Genomic DNA, 27,968 nt, shown 5'->3' on the forward strand with positions numbered 1-27,968 from the left:
TATTTATTTATTTTATTTTTATTTATATATATATATATATATATATATATATATATATATATATTTTTTTTTTTTTTTTTTTTTTGTATTGCTTTACAGTGTGAAATATCACACTGAACAGAAAAATCAATACCTGAAATTTACGAGAAGTATACTGATATAAAATGTTAAGTACTATTTTCTCAGTTTGTTGAAAAATCTGTTAGTAATTTTTCCTTTATGGTATTTATTGCTCCTTACGACAAGAGTTAACAACGTTGGATAAAAACAACAGCTTGGGTACATTTGACGTCCTCGACGAACTTCTAGCGCCATCTGTCGATCATTAAAATCTCCAATGTATTTGAAATTAAAAGCTACGTACTACATCAAAACAAAACAGTCGCCTGCGTTTACCATAGAAAAGATCAGCCTTCCCTAGTGAAGACACTAATCTGTGAAGCAAGCCTGTAGATATCTAATGACCATGGTTAAAGCTCTTAGAGATACTTTCTAGTAGATCTATTAGAGATTTACTTCCGTACTAAGACTTAGCCTCGGTCCAACGTTATAGCAGTCAATATGACTACGTCAACACTTCTCACTTCCTGTTTCGGTGGAATATGCTCTATGAGCTAGCCTATCTGTGTTCTTGAAAATCTGGTACAAGGACTCTTGTTGAAATGCAAAACCCGACACATGTTAAAGTTTACGAAAACGCGGTGGAGAGGTGATGCTATTTGATAGTAGGTGGAACTTTTCTTTTGCATTATTTTTGATGAAACCTGTATTGATATGTATGTCTAATTCATATCCAGGTAATATGTATCATGAAATTTATTTATTTCTGTTTGATACTCATGTTGAATGTTCATTTCGTAGTTTGATTAATTGTTAGCGAATTTAAAATTACGAATACAATCAATGTCTTTGTATTTTTCTCCCCCCTTCATCTTTAGTTAAGATGTCGTTTTTTTATTTATGAAATCAAAAGATATTTCATTTATAAGATGCCTAGCAATGAATGCGATTTGTAAAATTTTGGTGGGTTTTCATCCGCAGAGAACCCGTTGGCGCTTCGGGAAAGAACCCTTTGGCGCCGTTGCAGTTTTACTATGAGCCGAGCCGTAAGCGTGATATTTTGTAAACGTGGTTTTTAGTGATGTAAATTCAAGTTAGCAGACAATGGTAGTAAAAATTCACAGATAATAAGTATGTAGATATAAAACTAACAGGTTAAACGTGATATACGAAAATAAATTTCTATTAAATTCAAGTTAGCACAGAAAACAATGTATTAAACATAACGAAGTAAAAATTCATTTAAAAAATAACAATTAGTATTCTTATGCTTACGTTTACTATATACTTATATGTATTTTCTCTAATTCATATAGAATACTAATATTTCTATTACAAATGTCTTTTTTCACTATTAAGTACTTTGCCTGTTGATACATAAAATTGATGTATTTCGGTAAGAGCCATGCCCATATAATAAATTAATGAATGCATGACCTTCAATATATCCATTTTACATAGTTTTAAGTATTTTTTTTTTTTTTTCAAGTTACTTGCATACAGCTTAAAGCATTTTACGTTGAAACAAATACCTATCCTTTTTCATAATATATTTCACAATACAAATAACCTTCAACAGTAATCAAATTTTCTTCAGTAGCATTTTTAATAAAACTAGAATTTTATACATTTTAAAATTATTATAGGGGTTGGAAACCTCATGGTTCTGCGTGCTTACAGCTGTTAATAATTAAGAACATAACGTGAACATCCATGTTACAAATTAGCATTCACCCTTCCCGCCATAATTTCTTCCTTTGATCCCGAACTGACGACCCGAGAACCGGCATCTTTCGACGAAAACTTCTTTAATTATGCGAAAATATTTCTATCTATTCGTTGTTAAAAAATTCAGAAAAAATAATAATAAGAGAAAAATAATATAAATCTCCAAATGCGAACAACGACAACCTTCGCATAAGCGAATAGGATGAATTAGCTAGGTTACCAGGTTTGAACTATTATCGCCAAAGTTGGCGATGTTTACATTTACCGGGTTCTCTGCGGAATTGGTAAGTTCATTGTAAAATTTTCAAAATATTACCCCCCTCTCCCACTCTGTTTTTAAAGTAGTTACAAACTGATTTAATATTGCTTAGTGAGACATATTGTATGAGTTATGTTTTGCAGTGTTAGAGTAATATAAATTATTTGAAACAACATTGATTACTTAGTAGAGAAGATAAGTAATGCACATCAGAGGCGTGCCTAGATTGTAATCTTTGGAATATGGTAACAGGTAGTTTGGCGACATTTTGGTAAGGCGATAAAGGTTACTAGCTAGGACTCTAGCAGTGTACATGGATAAAGTCAAGAGTGTGCGCAATGACATTTTTGTGCAATTCTGGGATGTTTTTTTAAGTGAAAATAGGTCGACGTGTACATGGATACCATGTATGTGCACTTCTTGGCACAGCTTTAGTATTAGTCCTGTTAGAACACTTTGCATTTCACTATCTTGTCAGTAGATGGCTGCACCAGTCCAATACATTGGATTTGAACTTAGCATTTCAGTGGCCTGGTGATAGCTCAGACATTGGTAAAAAAATCAATTTAAATTATGAAAGAAAAATGTAATAATTATTTGTCATTGCTAATAACTGTAATAATGTGCATTTAATTTTTTAAAATTAAGTGTGTGAATTTTCAGAACATTTTTGTTTTGCTGTGTTATTGTTTTTAAATTTTCATACGTAACTGTAACATTGACTAAAGAGTTGTTGACCATGTGCTTTTTCGTTCACGACATGTGTTGGTGTTGGATGTGCTGAAGGTGGACGTCTGTAATTTTTTCTGTATAAGTTTTAGTGCTGTTCATTATTATGAATAAAAGTTTGCAATGAGTTGAACTAATATCTGGTGACCCGTGTTTTATTAGGAATGCTAATGTTTTAGTTTGACTTAAAATTGCAAACATGCCATTGGACAGCGAATCTGCATCTACTTCAAAACTTGAAGCTAGTAAAGTGAGTGTTAAGATATCGCCATTTTGGGTAGAGAAACCTGAAATGTGGTTTTTCACCATAGAGGCACAGTTTAAAATCAGTGGAATTACTTCCGAAGACACAAGATTTAATTACCTGGTTGCACAACTTGAACCCAAATTTATAGAAAACATTTGGGACATCATTTGAGACGACACGCCAAACAAATATTCAGCCGCTAAAGAAAGACTTCTGAGCACTTTTAAAGAAAGTGAAAGCATCAAGCGATTGCTAACTGGACTAGAATTGGGAGACCTAAAGCCCAGCCAACTACTCGGAAAAATGCGTGCCCTTGGAGATGCTGATGATGTGTCTGAAAAAATTCTGAGAACCTTATGGATGGAGAAACTGCCAGACCAAGTAAAAAACATTTTAATTGTTAGTGATGAAGGTACTGATAAGTTGGCCACAGTGGCCGATAAAGTTCTTGAGATGAATCCCCGGATAGAGCTTGCGAGTGTGGTCCAAGAAGCTGGCCCATATGATATGTTGCTAAAAAAAATTTCTTCACTTGAGCAACAAATTGCGACTCTGAGTGTTCGACACACAAGAGACAGACGACAAAGTCAAAGGCATCAAAGAAATAGGAGCCGCAGCAGATCCCGCAAGCGTTTTGACCCAGATGGAAAATGCTGTTTTTTCCATTTCAAATTTGGAAAAAAATGCTACCCTGATAAATGCAAACCTCCCTGCAGTTGGAAGCAGCCGGAAAACTGCAACTAGCAGTAGAATCAGCGGCAAGCCCTGCTGCTACTGGAAACATTAATTGCCGCAAATTTCGCCTTTTTATCAAAGACAGAAAAACAGGAATCAAATTTCTTATTGACAGTGGAGCAGATATCAGCTTGATTCCAGCTGATACGAAATCTAAAAGTACCTGCACTTCATACAAGCTATACGCAGCTAACGGAACTGAAATCCCAACATTTGGAAGTAAGGTGTTGACCGTGGACCTCGGACTACGTCGCCCATTCCAATGGCCATTTGTTGTAGCAAAAGTAAACAGAGGAATTTTAGGTGCCGATTTTCTGAATCAGTTTCACTTACTGCTTGACATTCGCCAGAGAAAATTAATTGATGGTGTGACAAATATGTTTGTACATAGTGATGTAATGTCAGTAACTGAAAATACTGCGATTAGCACAGTGAGCAATTCTGTAAAATTCTCTGAGCTGTTGCGAAAGTACCCTGGTATTACGAAGCCCAATTTATTGAACACCAAAGTGAAACATAAGGTCCAGCACTATATTGCTACAAAAGGACAGCCAGTTTACTCTCGTGCTCGGCAGCTTGATGCTAAGACACTGAATTTGGCAAAACAAGAGTTTCAGTTCATGTTAGACAATGGTATAATCAGGCCATCTAAATCACAGTGGGCTAGTCCTCTGCATCTGGTTACAAAGAAAGATGGAACTTTAAGACCATGTGGTGATTATAGACGTCTGAATGAGCAGACTATTCCGGACAGATACCCGATTCCTAGGATTGAGGATTTTCATTTAATCTTGAGTGGGAAAACAATTTTCTCAAAATTAGACTTATTCAAAGCATACTATCAAATACCCATAGCTGAGGAGGATAAACCAAAAACAGCCATTATTACACCATTTGGACTGTACGAGTTTAACGTTATGAGTTTTGGTCTCCGAAATGCTCCCTCAACCTTTCAAAGATTTGTACATGAGGTGTTTCGAGGGCTTGATTTCTGTTTTCTTTATCTTGATGATGTTTTAATCGCCTCGTCATCTGAGGATGAGCATAAAACACATCTGAGCCTAATTTTCGAAAGGCTTGATAACTATGGCCTATGCTTAAATGTGTCAAAGTCCGTATTTGGAGTTAAAGAAATTGAATTTTTGGGGTATCTCATTACGCCTTCTGGTTCGCAACCTCTGCCAAACAAAGTTAAAGCTATTCTTGATTATGAACTGCCATCCACTCTTCATGGCTTAAGAACGTTTTTAGGCATGGTAAATTTTTATAGGAGGTACTTGAAAGATGCAGCGCAGACCCAGGCCATGCTACATGAAATGCTTAAGGGAGCAAAGATAAAAGTAAAGTACCTTGGACTGAAGAAAGCATAAAGCAATTTGAGAAGTGCAAAACTGACTTGGCTAATACTGCCCTGTTAAGTTATCCAAAGTCTGAATGTCCATTATCTCTGTGCACTGATGCCTCAGATTGGGCAATTGGTTCAGTTTTGCAACAGTATGAAGATGGTAACTGGAAACCAGTTGCATTTTATTCAAAGAAGCTAAATGGGGCTCAAAGAAAATACAGTACATATGATCGGGAATTGCTTGGAATATATCTCTCTGTGAAGCAATTTAAATACATGCTGGAAGGACGAGATTTTCAAATTTTCACTGATCATAAACCACTGATTTTTGCATTCAAGCAAAAGAATGATAAAGCTTCACCTAGGCAGCTGCGTCAGTTACAGTACATCTCCCAGTTTACTACAAATATACAGCACATTAGTGGAAAGAACAATATTGTAGCAGATACTCTCTCCAGAATTGAAGAGATATCTGTAATTGATTATGAAGAAATTGCAAAGGCACAACAGAATGACCCTGAGTTGAAAGAATTAATTGCAAGTAACACCTCATTAATTTTCAAGGAATATGTACTACAATCTAAAAATGTCCTATGGTGTGATACTTCAGCTAGCAATATTCGCCCATATGTACCTCAAAGTTTTCGCAAGAAAATTTTTGATCATATCCATAGTTTTGCACATCCTGGTGTCAGATCCACTGTAAAACAGATAACTGCCAGATTTGTATGGCCCAGGATGAAGAAACAAGCAAGTGATTGGGCTAGAGCTTGTCTGCAGTGCCAGAAAGTTAAAGTAACAAGACACACCAAATCGACCTTTGGCACATATCAAGAACCTGATGCCAGATTTAGCATCATCCATATTGATTTGATTGGGCCTTTGCCACCATCTAATGGTAAAATTTACTGTCTAACATGTATTGATAGATTTTCCTGTTGGATGGAGGTAGTTCCATTAGAAGAGATCACTGCAGAACTGGTGAGTAAAGCTTTTTATGACCATTGGGTGAGCAGATTTGGAGTGCCACAGTGTATTGTAACTGACCAAGGTCGCCAGTTTACCTCCCAAATGTTTAAAAATCTTGCTGCTATTTGTGGTGCTAAACTTCTGCATACAACGCCCTATCATCCCCAATGTAATGGGAAAATAGAGCGCTTTCACAGGACACTAAAGGCTGCAATAAAAGCTCACAATAATGTAAAATGTAGTGATATGCTACCCACTATTTTGTTGGGTTTAAGAGCTGCTATCAGAGATGGTACAAACTATTCTGTTGCTCAAATGGTATATGGTACCAATATCAGGCTTCCTGGTGAATTTTTTGAAAAACCCAGTGTCCATGTTGAACCTGACACATTTGTGTACAATCTTCAGCAGCAGATGGCCCTAGTAAAGCCAATGAAGTCTGCAGATACATGTCGGTCTTATCAAAAAGTTTTTGTACATAGAGATTTAAGGACCTGTACTCATGTGTTCGTTCGAGTTGATCGGGTGAAAAAACCACTAGAGCCTGCATATGATGGCCCATTTCCTGTAGCAGAAAGACATGATAAGTATTATTCTGTGCATATTAAAGGAAAAGATGTTAACATCTCTATTGATAGGCTGAAACCTGCTTACCTTATGAATGCAGATAGCATGCCAGAACTACCGAATCTGCTTCTTGACGACGATGTCAATGGTGGATCCTCAAAGGAAATGCATCATAGTAATTTCCCAACAAACACTCGTTGTGGTAGAGAAATAAAACTTCCTGTTAGGTTTCGAACTTAAAACTAAATCACAACTCTTATCTCTTGTTAATGCAAATATTATTATTCATGATCTACTTCCCCAATTAAGGCTAATGTCATATCGTATTTATCTCCTTCACAATAATGTATACTGATTTTATAATTTCTAATTTATGTATCTTCTGTAATATACCAGAGTCGTAGTGGTGTAGATATTGAGCAATATATTACTGTTCATGAATATATTCAGATATACTTTCCATATTGTTTTTACTGTTCTAGAAATTTTTGCTTCAAATTCTATATGCATGTATTAGCTGTAAGGGTTGGTATTATTGTGTTTTGGAATACAGTGTGTTTTTGCTTAGGCATAACATCTGCATTACCTCCTTAGAAGCTATCTTATAAAATACAATTATTGTTTCAGTTAGAATATTTCAGTGCTATATAGTGTAGTGCACATATATCTATGTATTATGAGATATGTTTTTTTCACTAATTTGTTAATGTTAGATTGCAGTATTGAAAATTAAGAATTTGAGCTGTATGTAAATAAGTAGTGTTCTAATCATGTTGGTATTAGGCATATATGAGATTTAGAGCAAATATAATTTCTATCCAGCTGCAGCTTAATGCAGTACTAATACCTGTTTTTCAGAAAACTAATAATTTTCAAAGAATATTAGTTGCTAAGGTGTATATTCAGGACAGTGTTGCATTGAGTCAGTCAGGAGTGAGTAAAATAAGAAAAGTGCATTTGGTGTTTAACCCTTTGAAGGGCACCGGTATATAATATATACCGGTTGTTTGTCAATTTTTTAACCTCCGAAAAAATGCTAATTTTGCTACACCAAAAGCTGTAATCTTGTGTTTCAAGTGTTTCCTTTTGATTCTAAATGGCAGCATAGTCCTATTAGTGCTCAATATTTTTCAGTTATGAAATTAATAAACCTCTTTCAAAGGTGTCATGTTTCAATATTCATAAATTCCATTGGAGGGGAGGAAAAAATTCAAAATCTTCAAATATATGACGCACACATGCTGAACCTTATATATTTAATGCATTTCAATCAAAACTAATAATTAAAAGAATATTATTTATACGTTTTTTAATGCCGGTATATATTATATACCGGTGCCCCTACTGAGGGTACCTTGCCAATAGATGGCAGCACCAGGCTTCTCTTTCTCTACTCTCTGAGATGACAGAATTTCTTTATATTATAATAGTATATAACGTAGTAACTTGTTTATGATTAATTTACAAGTTGTTTAGGATTCAATATTATGTTCGGAGTGGATGGGGTGTTTAATAATCCTGTGCTAGGACTGAATACAAGTATATTATTTTGTGTTTATTCTTTGTATACTCCACTCAAGTTTTTCATTCGTCTGTTTACCTAAGATTTTAATTTCAGCACTTCGCCCTTTCCCACGCTAAAGACTCATCAATTTCAATAATTCTCGTCTGGCGTCAAAACGTTAAACAACTGTAGGAGGTTGAGTGTGGCAAGTTAGCCCCTAAAGACCCCCGTTGTTTCGTGTTTTCCAAAATCCTACAATGCATCTAAAATGAAAAGAAGTGATTGACGAGCAGGTGTCACACCACTTCACAAAGGAACTGTGATAACATCACACAAAGGGAAAGGTCACTTAAAAATACCGGACATTGGAAATGCACTTTAGCTCCATCTCTTAGTGTAATGGAAAAACTGCTGATTTGAAAGCATGCTTTTATTCATTAGGGTATCTTCTTTGTTACTTTCACATAAGAGACTAGGGAACACAAGAAAATAGGGTTAGGATACAAATAGGTGGTTTTCGAAATACATTTTCTCAGTTGGTGAAAGGAGGGAAAATATTTCTGAGGCCAGTTTTAGATGCAAAACATTTACCTTTGGAAGGAAAAAAACGGGCAAATTTTTAAATAATTTAGAACAGTGAAGTTTTATAGAAAATGCCTAAAAGAGGACTCACTGTAGAGGAAGCACTTACTCTGTTCGAAGAGCTTCCTTCTGATGGCTCAGATATTGCGGTTTCCGATAATTCTGATGAAGAATATTCAGCACAAAATAAAGAAGTATATGTCTCGTATGAATCAGACTTAGACGAGAATCAAAGTCGTGCTGATGATATGCAAGAGATAGACCCTTCTCAGGCATTAGAAATAACGTGGGAAAAAAGAAATGACGTGACAGTAAATCCGGAATTTTCGGAAAGATCAGGGCCATCGGATGAAGTTTTGTCCATGGAAGACGAATCTCCTATTGCCCTATTTCTGTTTTTATTTGACATGGTGCTGATGGAAAATGTAGTTTTCCAGACGAATTTATATGCAACACAAAAGGACAAACATTTTAACAGTTTAAATTTAAACGAACTGTTAAAATTCTTAGGAATAAATTTATTGATGGGAATAAAGAGGATCCCCAGTTACAGGGATTATTGGTCGTCTACACCAGAAATGCATGATGCATACATTTCTGATCAAATGTCCGTGAAACGATTTACGTGGATTTTATCCCATCTACACCTGAATGATAATACTGTTCAACCTCAGAGGGGATCCCCAGAATTTGATAAACTATATAAATTGCGGCCAATTTTGTCAAATTTGGCTGAAAAGTTTTTGAATGCATTACAACCACACCAAAATCAAGCTGTAGACGAGTCGATGATCAAATTTAAAGGTCGTTGTTCGTTGAAGCAATACATGCCAAAGAAACCGATCAAACGTGGCTACAAGGTATGGATGCAATGCGATGAAAGCGGATTCGTCTGCCAATTTGACATTTATACTGGCAAAACAGGTGAAGTAGCAGAAAAAAATTTAGCGGAAAGAGTAGTAAAAAATTTGTGCACTCCATTATATGGGAAAAATCACAACCTTTTTATGGACAATTTTTTCACAACGTATAATTTATTTAGGTTTCTAAAAACGCAAAATATTTATTGTTGTGGAACAGTAAATATGAATAGGAAGAACCTTCCTAAAAATCTTAAAGAGGAAAAAGTCTTGGGCAGAGGAGATTTTGATTTCTCAGTTAGCAGCGACAAGATTACATGCATAAAATGGAAACATAAGAGATGCGTGAATGTCTTATCAAATCAAAATCAACCGACTGAAATTCTTCAAGTACAAAGAAAGGAAAAAGACGGAAATATGAAAAACATTCCCTGTCCAAAAGCTATTGTGGACTATAATAATAACATGGGATTTGTAGATCACTTTGATCATTTGAAAAGTATATATGAAATGACAGGAAAAGCAAAAAATGGTGACATAGAATTTTTTCCATTTTTTAGATGTAACTGTAGTAAACTCTTATATTTTGCATAAAATATGCCACGAAAAATCTGAACAAAAGCCTCTGAAAGATTTTCGGCTAGAAATTGTCACAGGATTAATAAACTTGGGCAAAAGTGATAATATTCCTAAACGTAAAATTTCGGTGAAATCACCTGTTTCCGTAAAAGTACACAAACCCTTTGTACCACAAGCAAAAAGGTTGAAACATGCTGAGCATCTTGCAGTGCGATGCACACTAAGACGATGCGCATTATGCAGCACGGAAAAGAAACAAAAAAGAACAAAATGGATTTGTTCTACTTGTGATATTCCTTTATGCATGCAAACAAATAGTGAAACATGTTTCAAGAAGTTTCATTCGCAATAGCATTTCATGGATAAGTACATGTTTATATTAATTGTAAATTTGTAAAAAGCTTTGGAGTTTTATGTATAATACTTTATGCTTCAGGTTTTATAATTTGCTACAATAACGAAATTTTATAAACTTAGAAAATTAATTGTAAAATAAATGCTATTTTTTTCTGATGAACATTTGGCCATATATTCCAGAAAACATCTGTATAACATATTTAGAATTATTTTGATGTTATTAATTAATTATATAAATTTTCTTTGAAAAAAGATAACAAAAAAGTCTAACATTTCCTTTTTTCCATTACAAATATATTCATTATACACTTCATTTTAGACGTATACAATTTTTTTTAAAATTTTCTATGGTAATATTAACAAAATAATATAACCTGTGTTTGTGAAAAAGTTTAAAAGATGGTTCCACAGGACACATGGGCCTGATAATAAAAAAAAGGGGGGGCTTCTATTGCAGAGATATTTTTCTTCAGCTAAATTATATATTACTACCTTATTTATTCAAAAGTTGAAAAGGGGCCCTTAGGAGGTCAAAGGGGCTGAAAATCGCAATAAGAGCTTTGAGACATATAAAATAATAAAATTGTTTAACAGCATTTCTCCCTGAACAAAGTGATATATTACAACCTATATTTACAAAAAATTAAAAGGGGCCCTTATGAGCCTTGATAGTCGGAAATGTGTGTGTGTGTGTGCGGGGGGGATTCTTGGTATCATAGCAGGAAGCATGCTCTTCTTTATATATTATTTAAAGCATAAAATATAATAATTTTAAAAATGCAACATAATTTTTTAGCCGAGTCGTAGAGTTTCATTTTTTAATTTTCGGCTGTGTTACATCTCCTTGTAACATTATAATAGCTCATTTACAGCATGATAGGCTTACACATGCAGTGTTATATTTACTAAATTTTTTCATAAAATAATTATATTGAATTTAAATCAATTTCACCACCTTTTTACCCATATTTTACATAAATATGTTCAGCTGGATTTCATCGTCAAAATGTATAAAAACATTAATTTAATTTTTTAAATTTTAAATTTCTAGCTAAATTCTAAAAGTTTTTGTCTTTAGATTTGCATAACTATATTCAAGCACCCATCTCTACAGACGTACATCAAAAGAACGCAAAGTTAAATTAAAAAACAAAAATTAACAACTGGCAGCTACCTGGGAAAAAAATGTCGTAGAGGGGCACCGGTATAAAATATATACCGGCTCTCAAAATTCAGGATTTTGCTCTAGATTTTTTTTAAGTCTCAATTTTGTGTTCTTAGGGTCCATAAGTTACAATTCATGCAAAATTTTACAACAATTTAAATTTTTTTACATACCGCCCCTCAAAGGGTTAAAATACCTGCTATGAAATGTGAAAATTTTAGTAATACTGATCAGATTTTTATTGGTGTTAACTATTTTCATGTCACTGAAAGCATGTCATTGAATTGTTCAGTTAAGCCCAGATATGGAGTATGTATGTATATATTAACTTTGAGATATAATAATGAAATGTATAATGAATGTATAGAATATTGAATGTGGTATCTACAATTATGTGGATTTCCAGCATGGAACAAAAAAGATTAGTGATATATCTTGAAGTTCCAGCTACCTTAATTATTATTTGTATTTTAATTTACTATAACCTTACAATTCAGAACCAGATGCAAGCTTAGAAATTCATTCTTTTATACGTGAAGTGCATTTTGATCATGAGATGTAGTGATCACGTTATTCGATTATTGACCTTACCAATGCAATTTAAGTATCGTAACTTAGTTACTGGTGAGGGAGTAATGTTAGAACACTTTGCATTTCACTATCTTGTCAGTAGATGGCTGCACCAGTCCAATACATTGGATTTGAACTTAGCATTTCAGTGGCCTGGTGATAGCTCAGACATTGGTAAAAAAATCAATTTAAATTATGAAAGAAAAGTGTAATAATTATTTGTCATTGCTAATAACTGTAATAATGTGCATTTAATTTTTTAAAATTAAGTGTGTGAATTTTCAGAACATTTTTGTTTTGCTGTGTTATTGTTTTTAAATTTTCATATGTAACTGTAACATTGACTAAAGAGTTGTTGACCATGTGCTTTTTCGTTCAGGACATGTGTTGGTGTTGGATGTGCTGAAGGTGGACGTCTGTAATTTTTTCTGTATAAGTTTTAGTGCTGTTCATGATTATGAATAAAAGTTTGCAATGAGTTGAACTAATAGTCCTTTTAGGCGAGAAATTTGTTTGGCGACATTTTGGAGGGATAAATGAAAAATTATGATAACCTTGGTAACCCTAAATACTGGGCTTTAAAAACATGCCGCCATTTCTGTCCACGTAACTTAAACGAATTTGGTAGATATCAGAGCTTTCATGGCAGGAGGGATAAATTGCATGTTTTTCTTAAAGTTACTTTTGTGTTAGGAAAGTACAACATTTAAAATATTTTTTAAAAAGCCAAAATTTGGTAGTTAAAACTGGAGCTTTTAATATTACATCACATAAGTCTTTACATTTTTTCATATGTCAACTCTGCATGCTAAGGAGATCAAAATTAGCATGGTCTAAAAATACTTATTTGCCTCATATTAGAAATATAGGGATGTGTAATTGCATGAATTCATAGGTTCAAATCAGGACCAAAATTAGGTTTCATTATTGCTTTTATAAAATTTTTATAATTTGTCTGACTATCTAAAATATAATGTTGCTTAGATTATGGAATATATTGCTTATAATTTAGAGTTCTCAAATTTTGTAAATCTGACAACCTAATAGCTGTATATGAATAACCTTCACTGAGTATTATTACTTTCATTAATAGTATGTTGACAGAACAGTCGACTTTTTATTTTAAATTTTATGCAAATTTTCTACATTACTTAAACATTTTACCTAACAGAAATCTGAATTTTTTGTAATAAAAACTCTATAATAAAAGTAAGAGTACAATTATATAAAAATTTGACTACATGGCAAGCACTTAGATACCGATTTCAATGTCTTTAAATGTTATTATTATAAAGTTTAGATATATTCTTATTAAGATATACTTTTATTCTGTTATAAAGTTTAGATGTACAGAACAGAAGGCACACTTTGTGCTTGTGGCAACCACTTGTGGCAAGATAACTTATGATAACAATTAAGTTCAAATGTAAAATTTAAATTCAAATAAATTTGTAGCCAAAGGCTACACAAATCAATTTAATGCAAAGTTAGTTAAAAACTTAACCGGCATGGAATTCAACGATCAGCAATTATAATGCAAGACTGAAGACTACAAATCTTACCTTATCTAGCAACCTAGTAATGTGGTCTCAAAGGCAAAACACGATTTGTTTTACAAACTAAAAACTTCATTTGGATTCTGGTGAGAAAACGGATGGAGGAAATTGACAGTAAAGATCCCAAGCATAAAATAACTCTGGTTACAAAATAAAGGAACGTTACAATGTACTTTGTTCCCTGATTAATTATTCACTACATGAAATAGTGTAATGCATTTTTGTTTGCATCATATACAAATTATTTATTTTATTTAAATGCTGTCCAAAACTGAACAGGATTTTGCAAACATATTGACCATATTTTTCGACCTATAGATGCAACATTTCTTCACTTCAGAAGTAAGATTTAGAATTAAGAAATAAGAAAAATAAGAGAGAATTATGAATAGAAAATAAATATATATGCTGGCTAGCAGAAGAAGGATGCCTTCATAAAGTACTTTTTAAGAGAAACTGGCTCAGATTCACATTACATGTACGGAAAACCACAAAAACTCCCATATAGCCAGCCTGAACTACCACTGTTCAGTGGCTTATCACTCCACTACTAGTGGATTCCAATGACTGTTCGAATTTTTCACAAAAGTCATCATTTAAGATTATTGTATTATTACCATTGGTACAAAATTTACTCATTATAATAATTTAATTTTAGCTTTTAAATTATAATCATAAATTACTTGTAATAAATTGAGGGATTAAAAAAGACCCACTTCTTAATATTTTTACTATTTACAAAATTTAATCATAAAATGTATTTCTAACACTGGTACAAAACTTGCCCATTATAATTTAATTTGATTTCCTTCACTTTGAAATATTTTTTTATTTTCTTTTAATAACAGAATCTAAGAAACTAAAGTAACATATACTAGTTTGAAATGCATTTATTAACCTTTTGTAAATTTCATTATTCATAACATAAAAATTAACCTTTTTTTAATTTAAAATATTAGCTAAGTACTAATATAATATAAATATTAGCGAACTACTTGAAATATTTATGTTTAATACATTAATATTATATTTTGTAATTTAAAATATTAGCCTTTTGTAAATTTCATGTTCATTACTCATAACATAATCACTGCCATAAATTCATTTACGGTAGTGTTTCAAGAATTTATCATAGCAGTACTAGAAATGTTGAAAATTAGAGAAAGACTGTTTATTCTGATCAAGAGCTTATTTTTTAGGATTGTCATTTAGTCTAGATCGGATTTTGTTGACAATCCGCCATTTTTTTCCGATCTTCAAAGCTGGGTCTACCTTAGTGACCAAAGTTTGTCGCCAAATCAAAAAATCGCCAAAAGGACCACTACTAAAGCTGTTTTAAATTCTTAAAAACGCAGCAAGCAGTTTGCGATTCTGCACTTTCTCCCAATTTCACACCTAATCTTTGTCATGATTAAGCACTTTTGTTCCATAAAAGTTCTAGCATAAGCGTAAATAGGCTAGCAGATTGTTGGAAAAAAATGTTGAGTAAAAAAAAAAAAAGAAAGAAAACATGCCTTTACTTCGTGAAAACAAAATGGCGTCCAAACAAAAACTAGCAGCATGCTGTACCAGGGTTGGTCGCTAAAAAATCGCCAAGTTACCATAATCCAAAGATTAACCAAAACGGCATAATAAACGCTCTTCTGTGTAAAAAATAAAAAATTAATCTGGTTTAATATTATATTATATGAACATAATTTGCATTTAAAAAGTATTACTGACTGGTGAAAATTGCTAAATTATCACTGATTAGTTTAAAACAAGTAAAGTAATTGCTATAAATATCGGGGAGATTGACTGGGGGATAACTCTCTTGTCCTGGCTAAGATATGTGCATAATCAGTCCTAGCAGTGACTGGAACCATTGATTCTTTGATGATATGTTCAGACTCGGCAGGGACCGTCTTGTCTGCTTCTTGGTTGTGAGGGAATGTTTAGACATTGAAAGGCTGTCCTTAGGGTTTCAGCTGTCCTAGATCAACATAGGGAGCCAGACTAAGACCTGTATTTCATTCTCTCTGTAGGTCACTGGTTGGGGCCCAATTGCCACTGACTTTTGATTCAGTTCTTTGGCTGTGTTCAAATTTGTCACCCAGGGTTGAGGGCAGGAGCTGTTATGCCACCCTGGACGCCTCTGGAGAAAGAGGTGCAATAACCAAAATACCCGGGTCTCTGGGAGTCTCCATCTCTAATACTATTGTTATAAATCCGTCCAATACTGTTGTTATAAATGTATTAAGTACATTTTCATGCATTTTAAATAATTTATTAAAATATTTAAGTGTACTTGATTATTTAATTCACGAGTTAAGTACAATAGCCGATTCTGACTGTTTTTTTAGACAAAATTAAGATCTCAAATAATTTATTATTAAGTTGTCTGAAGTTTTTCAGCTATAACTTTAGTAAACTGTAATGCTGAGTTATTCTTAATGCAGTTTCCGCATTCATTTATGAATTATTTTTAAAAGACCTAAGTTTGTTACTATTTAGTGACTAGAAATGAAAATACTTGGTTTTATAACTAAATGCTTTTTAAGGAAATTCTGAAGCATTAATCATATAAAGTAAAACTTATAAAAATATAATTATGGCTTTTCTTTTTACACCGGACAAAATACTGCGTACCTGTAGTTATGTTGGCTTTAAAAGTATATATTTATTCAAATGGACTACAGTATTACACACCTGCAGCTTTGTTACTTTCAACAATATGTTCTCTTTCTGAATTTTATATATCTTCCATAGTCCAGTTAATTAACTCTCTCAGTATCCTGAACTGTTTGAAACCAGACTAATTTGGGAATAAGATGAGAAAAATGATAACTGATTTAAAAAAAAAAACGATAATATGAAAACAAAGATATAAATAAAAACCATAAACAAATTCAAAGACCCGTATTAAATATAATTTTTAAATTGCTTGTTTTCTGCAGTTCTTTCTTTATTCCCCGAAAATTGCAATATCGATTTGCAGTTCTTCTTTGACCTTTTCTTTTTATATGTTGTTTTGCAGCTATAAATTGCACTGTTTAATCGTTGTAAGTCTGTGTTCAACATTAAGATCACCTTCCGTAATATTGCTCTGATAAGGTTTCAACCATTCTAATAATTTTTATTGTTGTTCAGCTTCTCATGTAGTCACTTCAGCACAGTTGTTGTTGTCATCTGAGTTGTCCTCCCATTCTTTATAAAACTGTTATTCAGCTATGTTAATAAGCATTTCATTATGTAATTCGTGGTTGTTTGATTTGATGTACTCATTTACCTAGATAGAATCATCACTCTTTGAAATCAAGTTGCTGTTCAGTTCTGTATATAATTAATGACTTAAAATGTTTCTGATTATTGTAGCTGTTCCAAAATTCCATTTAAGTAAATGCATTTTCTCTTGTTGTAGCTTATATGGTTTGTGGAAATGTGCAACCCAAATAATAGGCTTTAAATATTGATTGTTTGCTGTCTAAACCAAAGAACAAATGTCCCCAGCTAAGCTACCTACACATATAACAAGGCTTTCCAGAAAATATGTAAGGTTTCACTCACTTTAAAACTGCATAAAATTTAATTACAAAGAGCAAGGCTTGACTGTGTAAAGAGAAAAACTGATAATTTCTGTATTAAAAAATAATTATTTGAGTTAATTTCTTAGTGTTTATTTTTATTTGGCTGAATTAAAATTTAGTTTGTTTTGAAATTTTTAGACCAGGCTAATAAACCTGGTATGTAAGGTATTGTTCATATAGTGGTTAACCCCTTAAGGACCAGTGCCGGGAAAACAAAGCGCAGTCACGAGATCGGACCCGCTGAAATGGATTGTCACCTCTGGCCCGCGCATTTTCAGCATTTAAGCCTAATTTTACAAAAAAAAAAAAAAAAAAATGTTTAAAATCAGCATTTTAATATTATGACTTCAATTTTTGAAGTTGCGTATTTTATGTACTTGTTTTTAATATGTATTAATATAAAGAATATCACATTAATAGAAATAAATTGAACAGGAAAAATACTAAAATCATAACTATACACACGGAAATAAATACTATAAACATGAAAAAAAATTACAAATACAAAATTAAAAAAAAAAAAAAAAACCTAAACAAGAATTATCTGTAGGTAATTAAATTCCAATTTAAAAATTCTGCTGTGTGTGGAATAATTCAAAACAAAGATCGACACACAGCCGTACATTACATATTTTACACTCAAAATACGTTGTTTATTTTTGCTTTTCCTTGGTTTTAGCGCACACAGCACAGCTTTTCCTACCTTTATTACCTTTTCCGTCAATGTAAATTTTCAGAAACTGTCTTCCAGTTAGACGGAAAGGTCGAGTGTCTGATGACTTTGGACAGGTTTTTAAGTAAGGTCTTTTAGCCATGGCTAACGGAATGAACTGAGTATAACCCCAACACCATGTCCCAAAACTTCTTCAAAAGACACTCAGAAATATTTCATCCTCAAAACCTGTATGACATCAGGTTTATATTAGAAAACTTCCTGTTTTTTAAATTGAAAACAGTGTCCACGATGACCGGAAAGTGGTCAAGGAAAGACCTCCCCCCCCCACTGGCAGGATATGTTACTGATCACGTCAATGTAAAGTAAATATATACCAAAATATAATGCCTGTGTTATTATATATAATGACCTATTAAATCGAGTAAGAAAAACAAAAACGTTGGCTCTTTCCTGAGAAAGGTGAGTTAATAAGATGCATTACACATTGAGAAAGGTGAGTCTTTTCCCTTCTGGTAATAATGTTGCAATGTTACTTTTTAATTAACCAAGAAAGTTTATGTTAAGTTTCAAAATAAATAGAAACACACACACACACACACACACACACAAAAAAAAAAAGAAAGAAAGAAAATCCTAACGAAATAAACAAAAACGCCTGTGCTTCTTTAATGCACAGGCGTACTTATAAAGAGTTGTGATTTCCAGTTTGTTTATTTCAATAAATATATGAAAACCAGAAGCACAAAACAGAAACTAATGCCAGTATATGAAAGTCAAATGCCGTATGAATCGACCTATGTGAAAACAGTTGCCACTTATCTCCATCTGCTGGCTTATAAAAATTCAAATAAATCGTTCCGTTTTAGTGTTACGTATATGGGATGCTGGATTGGTAGGAGTAGAATCATTGCATCGCGGATACGTGACGCTGGTCCTGAACGGGTTAATGACACTACCTGCTATACTGATGGGCTTGGGTTTGAATCCTGGAAATGACATGGATCTTTGTTAAGGTATAATGTCTATATGGCAAGGAGGGGAGCACACAAAGTACCTAGCATGTCAAACATTCTCTCGAGAGGTTGCTGGTAGGGGAAGAGGGATGGGAGACCCTCGGACTGCCCCCCTCCAGTATATTCTCCCTGAAAAATGGGGCAGAAGCTTAACAGTTAGCTGATTTCAGCTATATCACATTCACCTGTGATACTATAGATGTGCTGGCTTAGTTTCTGTCTACCTGTTTAGAAAAATATATGGCTATGCTTAACACTGTCAGGAATCCTATGAATATGCTGCTGTAAAAAACAATTTATGATTTTACCGTTGAATTTGATGTGGCATAAGCGTGAAGAACGCAGTATTTTGTAATGAAGTTAAAAAGAAAAAATGTTGTGTTAGCAGGAATGAGCCCAAGAGCAGATTGGCAATCTGAGAGCTTGATATCATAGAAAATCCAGTTAGAAATCTTTTTTAAAAATCTTTTCAGATATTTTTTGGTTAAGTTTTTTATTGATAATTAATTTTCTCTTGTTTTATCTTCACTTGAGGCAGATGCCTAACTTACTTCGCCTGTTGTCGTGGTTTAGGGGGTTCTCAAGGGTCCCTGAACAACTTCACTCTGTTATGGTGAGCATTCTTTCAGAGGCAGTGCTGAACAATTTAATGGTGTTATTGCATGTATGACAAAGCTTTGCACAGCTTTTTCACGAACTGTGCAAAGCTTTTTCTGCACAGTTCGTTTTGATTTAATATGCATGTAACAAGAGGATTTGGAAATCCAGAAATCTTATGTCACAAGGTTGTTTGAAGCCCAGATGTGAATGTTTGGTGTGAGATGCTGCATGACAAGATTTTAGAACCATTTATCTTTAATGAACAAACAAAAATGGCCAGAGTTTAGCTTGATACATTGATTAATTGCATTTGCCTACACTTGGAAGTTCGTCAGCCAGAGCTGATTTTGCTAGTCATCTAGGTTTTGTAACTTGTACTTTGAACCATGTTTGTGAAAATGTGACCAGTACTAAAAATATAAATTGTTCCATTCCCAAGCTATTAAAGTTGTTCAGGCACTTTGTGGATGCCTTGTGTGTGTGTATATATATAATAGATAATTATTAATTTTCTATTTATGATTATCTCATATATATATTTGAACCAGATGTGTAATAGTTCATTTCTGTATCATGATCAAATTCAGTATTTTATTTCTTTTTTGATTGCAAAGGGATTTCAGCAGTTAGAGTTTTAAGTGTACTTCTAATCAAATTAATAGTGGGTAATGATAGGCATTTAATTATATTAGCTATAAGACAAAATTAGAATTTGTCAATCAGATAACATATAATTTTAACATTAATAATTATCTTAATGTTTTCCCTCTAAATTTAGTAGAAACAGTAATTAAAATTAACATATTCATTTTTTGTTATGCTGTATTCTTATATGTTAAAAAAACTACTCAAATGCATTATGCATTCATTTCTTGTAAATAAGGGACAGTAAAAGAAATTACAGTAGTCCCTCCCAATAAGGGACATCCACCAGACATCTGTGTCCCTTCTTCTGAGTGTACATCCCCCAAAAAATATAATTTGATTAGAAATTCAGATTGTATCAAGCTTTAAGTAAATTAGATATAAATATGTAACATAGTCACAGGTGTTATTTGAATCCAAAGTTCATGAAAAATGAAAATTCTTAATTTAAAAAGTTTAATTATTGCAAAAGTGAATAATGAACAATACACATGTATTTGTATAATCCACATATGTACATGTAAACTAGTGTGCAAAATTAAGAGAATTTGCATTATGTTAAATTTCTGGAAAACTAATGGACAGATTTTAATGAATTTGGTGTGAGCCAACATTTATAACAGAGAATGAGATGTACCATTCAAAAGTAATTTTATGTGCATATGATTCTCAATAAAGCTCATAGTGCAGGAAGGTCCAAAATCCATCTTGTGATATCAAACTGCAACTGAGTCTAATATGAGAGTAGTTCCTTCTCATAGCCAGACAGGAGGCATAGTGTGACCACATACTGGACAGGAATCCCTGTGGCAGTGATTCCCACTCCTGCAGCAAGGCAATTTTCAACTCCAAAATAGTTCTTGGTAGAGGATGGCAAGATGAAATTGTCCTTCCAAGAGCATCGCAGACATGCTCTAGAGGGATCAGGTTAGGAGATCTGGTTAGCCTATGCATGTGCAAATATTTTCAAGCTTCCAGGTAATAAATAGTTGACAATCTAAGTCATTAAGTGGACGAGCGTTGTCATCCATTAATACAATATTGGCCGGCAGTTGTACTCAGAATTTATCTCGCATCAATGCTATTATTTCATAATTGGATGTGAACGTGAAATAATATAAATAATTTTTAATATAATAATAATGTTTAATATCAACAAATTTATTTGATATTTCTTTTTGGTATGGTAAGCAAGTTACTTGTTACTGGTCAACAATGTGTTAACAGGAACAAGTACCGACTGTGCTCCTGAAAAGTTGAAAATAGGGCTCTTATGATCTCTGCATATCTCAGAGCGGTCAGTGAGCCTTTGTTAACCCTTTGACGCGCGCTATATTATTTTAAAAATTTGTTTAACTAAAAACACTAGAAATCGAATATTATGATCCTAGAGACAAATAATATATGAATTTAAAAAAATCTACTCCCGCCCATTAATCTGTGAGTGGTGGTTTCGCTATGAAACCAGCATGTGTCTAGGACTTTGAAACTTACTGAGTTAGTAGGAAAAAACAACTTGCCTTTTTCCGCACGCATTTCCAATGAATGACGAAATTTGCGAATAAAAAAAACTGCATTTAAAAATTGCATCAAATATAAAATTTTTACTTTATTTTACAAAGTATATCATCAGAAAAAAAATTATAATTTATGTAATTTTTCTGCAGGAGTGAAAACATAAGAACGTACATAATAAGGAAATCAGGACGCATTTCCAATGAATGACGAAATTTGCGAATAAAAAAAATCTGCATTTAAAAATTGCATCAAATATAAAATTTTTACTTTATTTTACAAAGTATATCATCAGAAAAAAAAATTATAATTTATGTAATTTTTCTGCAGGAGTGAAAACATAAGAACGTACATAATAAAGAAATCGGGATAAATATATTAAAAAAACTCAATAGAATATTAAAAAGCTCGGTAATTTTTTTTAATGTCAAAGAACTAAGTTATTTTTTTATGGAACTGTTCAAAGCATGTTTTATCTTTTTGGTACATGCATAAGTCAACACTGCACGTTTCGCACTTGTATCTTGTTCTAGGAGGTTTCTCCCTTGTGCTACAAAATCTACACCACCGGGTTTTGCATTTTATTGGCATATGTCCTGCGTTCTTTAGTCGTTTTTCATCTGGCACATAAAATTTACGTTTTTTTATGTTGATAGGCAGGCTTGATCTTTTTCACTTTGGTACGAATCCTTCGTTTCCCATTCATATCATATTACTGATTATATTCATTCTGAAAGACTTGAGTATTTTCAAACTGGGGTCACTTTCTGGAAGCATTCGGTATATAATGAAGGCGTTTATAATGGTGACATCAATAAAATGCAAGAAGATTCGATGCCACCATTTTTTACTTTTTCTATCAATTTCATATAGGCTTTTTAGTTGGTCAAAATAGTCCACATATTCCATATTCCCAAAATAATTTAGAAAATCACAGTACTAGCATAGAGAGCAAGCATATTGAAAGCAGAGAAAAATCTCTGGAAAGAAAAATATTTTATGGGGGCAGGTGCATGTATTGTTTGGTAATACAATAACTCTGCGATTTCAAAACCCCTTATCTATATCCGGGTGAAAATAAACACTTCTATTTCAAAGCAGCAAACATTACTATAAAGAGCAGTGGTTTCAGGGCACGTAACGCATGTGAGCATTGTAACGCAATGCTCTAGTGGGGCAGTGGTCGCGCCCTGAAACCACAAAGGAAATATCATAAATATACACAGGTTGTTTATATATGCAGTTTAATTATTGCTGTATTTTTATTGTTTATGATAGAAATAATGATGTGCGATAAAAATTTTTTTTTAATTTTAAGTTATTAATATAAATAAAAGGAAGTTATTTTGTCTCACTGAAAATGAATTTTAAAAGGCATCCGATTTAAAATACTAAGACCTAAAAAATGTATAGTTCTGCAGTAATTTTGTGTTATTTAGAGGTAAAAGATAAGTAATCAATCGGTTTTTCACTCAAACAGTTTGGAAACAGGAGCGGGAAAAATTTCGAAAATTGGTGGTTTCAGGGCGCGACCACTGCCCGTCAAAGGATGCAGGGGCATATAGCCGTCCAACATAATGCCTTTCCAAACCATTATACCATCACCACCATAATGATCTTTTTCCCTGATGAAGGGATGGTATTATGTTCCAGGTACATCAGAATCCGAAAATCAATGTCCAGGCTAAATCTCAAATCATCTGTAAAAAGCACAGTGTTCCACTGCAGTCTCATCCAAAGCACATATTGTCTGCACCATGTTAACTCCTTTACATCTAATTCGCCCCACACGGCCCTACATTGAAACAACCAGAACTGTCTAAAAACGGCCGAGATTGTAATCTTGTTTTCTTCCCTTCCCCTAAGATATGCAATTGCAGGTGCAGTTTCCCCAAATGCATTGTATCAGTTTACTGCAGACAGCTTGTCCTAAGAAATTTCTTATCTTTTTGTTGATCATGACATTTCGTTGTTATTCTTTTGTTGCACAGTGTGCTTTTAAGCTTTAAACAGCAATAAAAGAGCAATTTAAAAATTTAAGGATTATATTTATTTTTAAACAATTTATTCCTTCCTATAAAAATAACAGAAATAAACAAAGTCGGGATCATAACAAAGCCAGAAAGGCTTTTTGGTCTGACCTTCAGAGTAGTTTTATAAAGAACGGGGTCAAAGGCTAATGGAATCTTTGTTAGAAAGTACAAAGAATGTCATTGGAAATCTTCACACCTATTTTCTGCTGTGAAACTGGAAAACTATTCCGGGCGCTTCGGTATTTTGAGGACATAAGTTAGTGAAGGGTCTGGATTTCAAAGAGTTAAACATACTCTCTTGCATGCTGCAGGGACCGAGTCTTCTGGCATACAGCCCTATCTCAAGAAGATTTTTGGCAAGTGTAAACAGTGTAACTCAAATTCCAGTGGCAGTATAGCTCTAATAGAACTAAAAGTGCCAAATGATGATCCTCATTTGTCGTCATTGATCTTGATCAACCTTGTCCAGGTCTCCTCGATATGTATGAATCCAGTGTCTTGAAACAGTTTTCCACAGACTGCAGATGACTCTGGGTATTACACAAGCTCTGTAGCCACCTGCACTTTTGATTGGCCTGCGTGCAATATACCAACGAGAGGTAAATGCTGTGAAGGCACACAAATATCCAAAAACTCCTTGTGTTCTTATATTCCCTCTACAGTCACAACTCTGCCAGACGTGCCCATGAATGCTTATATATTTGACTCGGAATATTTGCATAATTCCTTCGGTGGCATAATTAGTACCTTTGCAAATTCTCTTAATTTTGCATATGGGCTTATATATAATTTAATTTAGAGAGTGATTTCTTTAACAGGTATTATTTGAAAAAAAATTGCATGTATAAATATTAAGTAGCACAACATCTTAATCTCATTAAAATAGAAATTACTGTGCTGAAAATCATACAAAGCAACAAAAATAATATAAACATACTTAGCATTTAATTTGTAGCAATGCTATTTTAATAGTGAACCAGTAAGGTGGATAGGTTAATCTTTTATCAGTATTACAATTGAGATCTATTTACAGAACTCGTAAATTGCAGAGTTCAGCGATTTGTATACAGCTACATTTATCAAAAGATGTTATAAAGCATTAAAATTTTGTGCGACTGAATACAGCATTGCAATTATTGTTATTTGAATCAATTATACTTAATTTTATAATATTACAATAGAATAATATCAGTGCTGCTCCTTTGAAACCTAAAGCCAGCACATCATCTCTTTGATGCCTTTCTGAGTATTTTAAATGTGCCAGGTATAGCCCACTTTGAAAAAACATTCCATTGTCCTTTGTTGCAAGTGTACTTACAGCTGCTAAGCTATTTACTGTATTAATGGTTTCAGTGTGATGTTTAAAAATAAGTTATTGTCAGAGTAATCTCTGAAGTACGTTGCAGTTATGACACTGGAAATACAGTTTAATTATGTGAAATATTAGACTCATAGCTTTTCTTTGTAGGTTCATAGGAAAGGTCTGCTACTGGCTAATCCTGAATTGTAGCAGATACTGTATGTACAGGAAAGTGATGTAAGTAGTAGATTTGTTTTATACTGTTTAAATGCTTGAGTTTTTTTTTTTTTTTATCTTAATATATATTTAGCCAAATTAGATAATGTAAAAGCAAATGATGCTCAGATCTTTATAGATGTCCTGTAGAAGTAAGACTTAGAATGTTTTACACTAATAGAAAAATACAGTGTCCATTAATGAAGTTTCTCTATTGAGAGCTGCCTAAAACTGTAATCGTTTGTCAGAAGTGTGTGAATCTTTGTGTATAGTATAATGAAATAATTGGAAGGACATTTAATAAAAAAGCCATTTAGTTCAAATATCAGCAGTATAGTAAATGGCACATTCGGTATACATTTACAGAAGTAGACATTTTGATATATACAATTTTCATTAAAAAAAAACAGGCTGCATATGGTGGCTATCATTGTCAGCTACCCTCTGAAATCACAAGATATCAAGTTCTACAGTCGAGCAAATTGTTGGACGTGTGCTTGTGTTGTGAAATGCTGTCGGGTAACTTGCTGGGGAAAGTCAAAAATGGCATGGAATCAGGAAGGCCACATGTAATGATACTACTGACTGTTCTTCTGTGGTGTCTTTTGAAAATATTTTTAACACTCTGCAGTGTATGGAATTCTGTCTTGCATAAAAACTTTGCTTCCAATGCCAGATCAGTTTCATTCTCTAGAAGTGCTGCATATTGCATCTCGGTTATTAGGCATCCATTGGAATTTTAGGAGTTAACATGTAGACGTATGGCCCTAGAATAAATGAAGCATGTCATCTGTGTCGTACATTTGGGAAATGCAATAGATTGTGTATGTTTGAGTACTGATTTTGTGAATCCCAAATTAAGCAGTTGTGAGTATTCAACAATCCAAATGAAAAATGTGTGTTTTTTTGTCTAGAGGATGTTTTAAAGCAATTTTGAGCCAATTTCTCAGTGAGCAAGAAACTGTAGTGGGGATGTCAGAATCATGTGGAAGCAACTGCTGTACAAGTCAGTGTCTGTACAGATAATATCAGAGGATATTCTATAGAATCTTACTTGCAGTTAAACACAGCCCATCCAACTCCTGTGTTATGCAGTGAACATAATAATGCTGGCCATGAAATTTGAAGGTCTGTCCTTCCCATCTACAATTGCAACCTCCTCTAATATCTCTGTAGAAAAGGTTGTTTTTCTTTTTTTAGTACGAATTGCCAACATAGTAACATTGCTTCTAATTTCATGATCGCTTTTCGGAGTCATTTAATGACTGAAACGTTTCGAAGCCTCTACAGAGTAAGAAATATCTGCAATGCATCTGGTGCAGAATCAGTATTTCGATAAAAGAATTTAACTAGCAAAAGGTGATCTTGCAAATCGGAAATCACTATGAATGGTGACCACACTCAAAATAAGTTCTCTGCAACAGCTGCTGCTTGGCACTGAAAAACCTTAGCATGTGTGCTGTGGTGTTTCAAAAGTAGGTCACCCACCAATGATGATATTCAAAAATAAATTGGTTTTATTTTAAATGTGTTTTTAATCCTTTATTATGCTGTACACTAAGTTTCACACTTTTTTGGTGACTGGTTACAGTTCTAGGCAGCTGCGCTGTATAATCATTTTATCCCAATTGACATAGTAAAAAAAAAAAAAAAAATATTACCAGACACATCACTGATGTTAACCAAAGTGCCATCTTTTCAAATTATTCCTGAGAGATTGTTTGATTATGAAAGTAATTAGTTTAGAAGATTAAGTAAGTGAAACTATGTAAATATTAATCCTGTTTCTAAATACAAGTCGAATTTTTACCTTAGTTTGTTAAACTTTACAGAAATAGTCTATCTTTTTTAAACATATTCCATGAAACCTTTGTTTTAAATGTCTAGAAACAGTTTCATGAGTAAAGGCCAATTTACATTTCTCTGAGTGACTTTCAGCGAGCCCCTTGCAACGGCATCTCAAACCGAGTGAACAGACCTGTAATTTGATAGATTGTTCTCACCAGTCAGAGCCAGACTGGCAACTCGCCTCCGTTTGTTTGTAAAATGGATACCGACATGGCAGTTGCAATGCTTGAAGTTAGCGAAGCAGTTTCCAATGAATTAATTTCTGTTCTGGGGGGAGAGAAGAAGAAATGGAAATCAATATGTGACTGGGTAGCTTGCCGTGATGCATTAAATCGACTTTTAAAATGAACTTCGGGGTGAGGATATCCGAAGTTAGAAAAACTTCATCAGAATAGATGAAGGATAGTTTAGAACTTTATTGGGAATGGTCACTCCTTATTCAAAAAAAAAAAAAAAAGGTTCTTTCAGGATGCTCTGCCAGCAAAATTAAAACGCAGATAGTGCTTCAATTTCTGACGGCGGGCGACTCCTACAGTTCTCTGCAATATTTATTTCGAGTGCCAAAATGCACAATCAGCATATTTATTCCAGAAGTGTGAAAGGCCATTTTGTGTGTATGAGGTTGAGCAAAAATTATTAATCTTTTGCTTGAGCTTTCAAACACCCTCAAATTTTAACATGTTAGTAATATCCACATACGCCTTCTGTCGGCAATTTTTACTTTAATACTTCCGACTGATTCTA

General features: G+C 33.3%; 1 protein-coding gene across 4 annotated transcripts in view; it reads left to right on the plus strand.

Moving 5' to 3' along the window:
• The first annotated feature begins 393 nt into the window (after positions 1–393).
• Vps16B (Vacuolar protein sorting 16B) overlaps positions 394–27,968 on the plus strand; it is a 120,803-nt gene continuing 93,228 nt past the window's right edge. For 2 of the 4 annotated variants that reach the window (XM_035373280.2, XM_035373300.2), the window contains exons 1-2: positions 394–725; positions 25,329–25,397. The gene's annotated coding sequence lies outside the window, so the exon portion shown is untranslated. Of the gene's footprint in view, positions 798–17,196; positions 17,343–25,328; positions 25,398–27,968 lie in introns of those variants that run through there. The other 2 variants (XM_035373294.2, XM_035373287.2) reach the window with 2 other exon arrangements.

The sequence above is a fragment of the Stegodyphus dumicola genome, chromosome X1 (assembly GCF_044657685.1).
Source record: "Stegodyphus dumicola isolate Sdum_Otavi_A_Nest chromosome X1, ASM4465768v1".
Classification (NCBI taxonomy): domain Eukaryota; kingdom Metazoa; phylum Arthropoda; class Arachnida; order Araneae; family Eresidae; genus Stegodyphus; species Stegodyphus dumicola.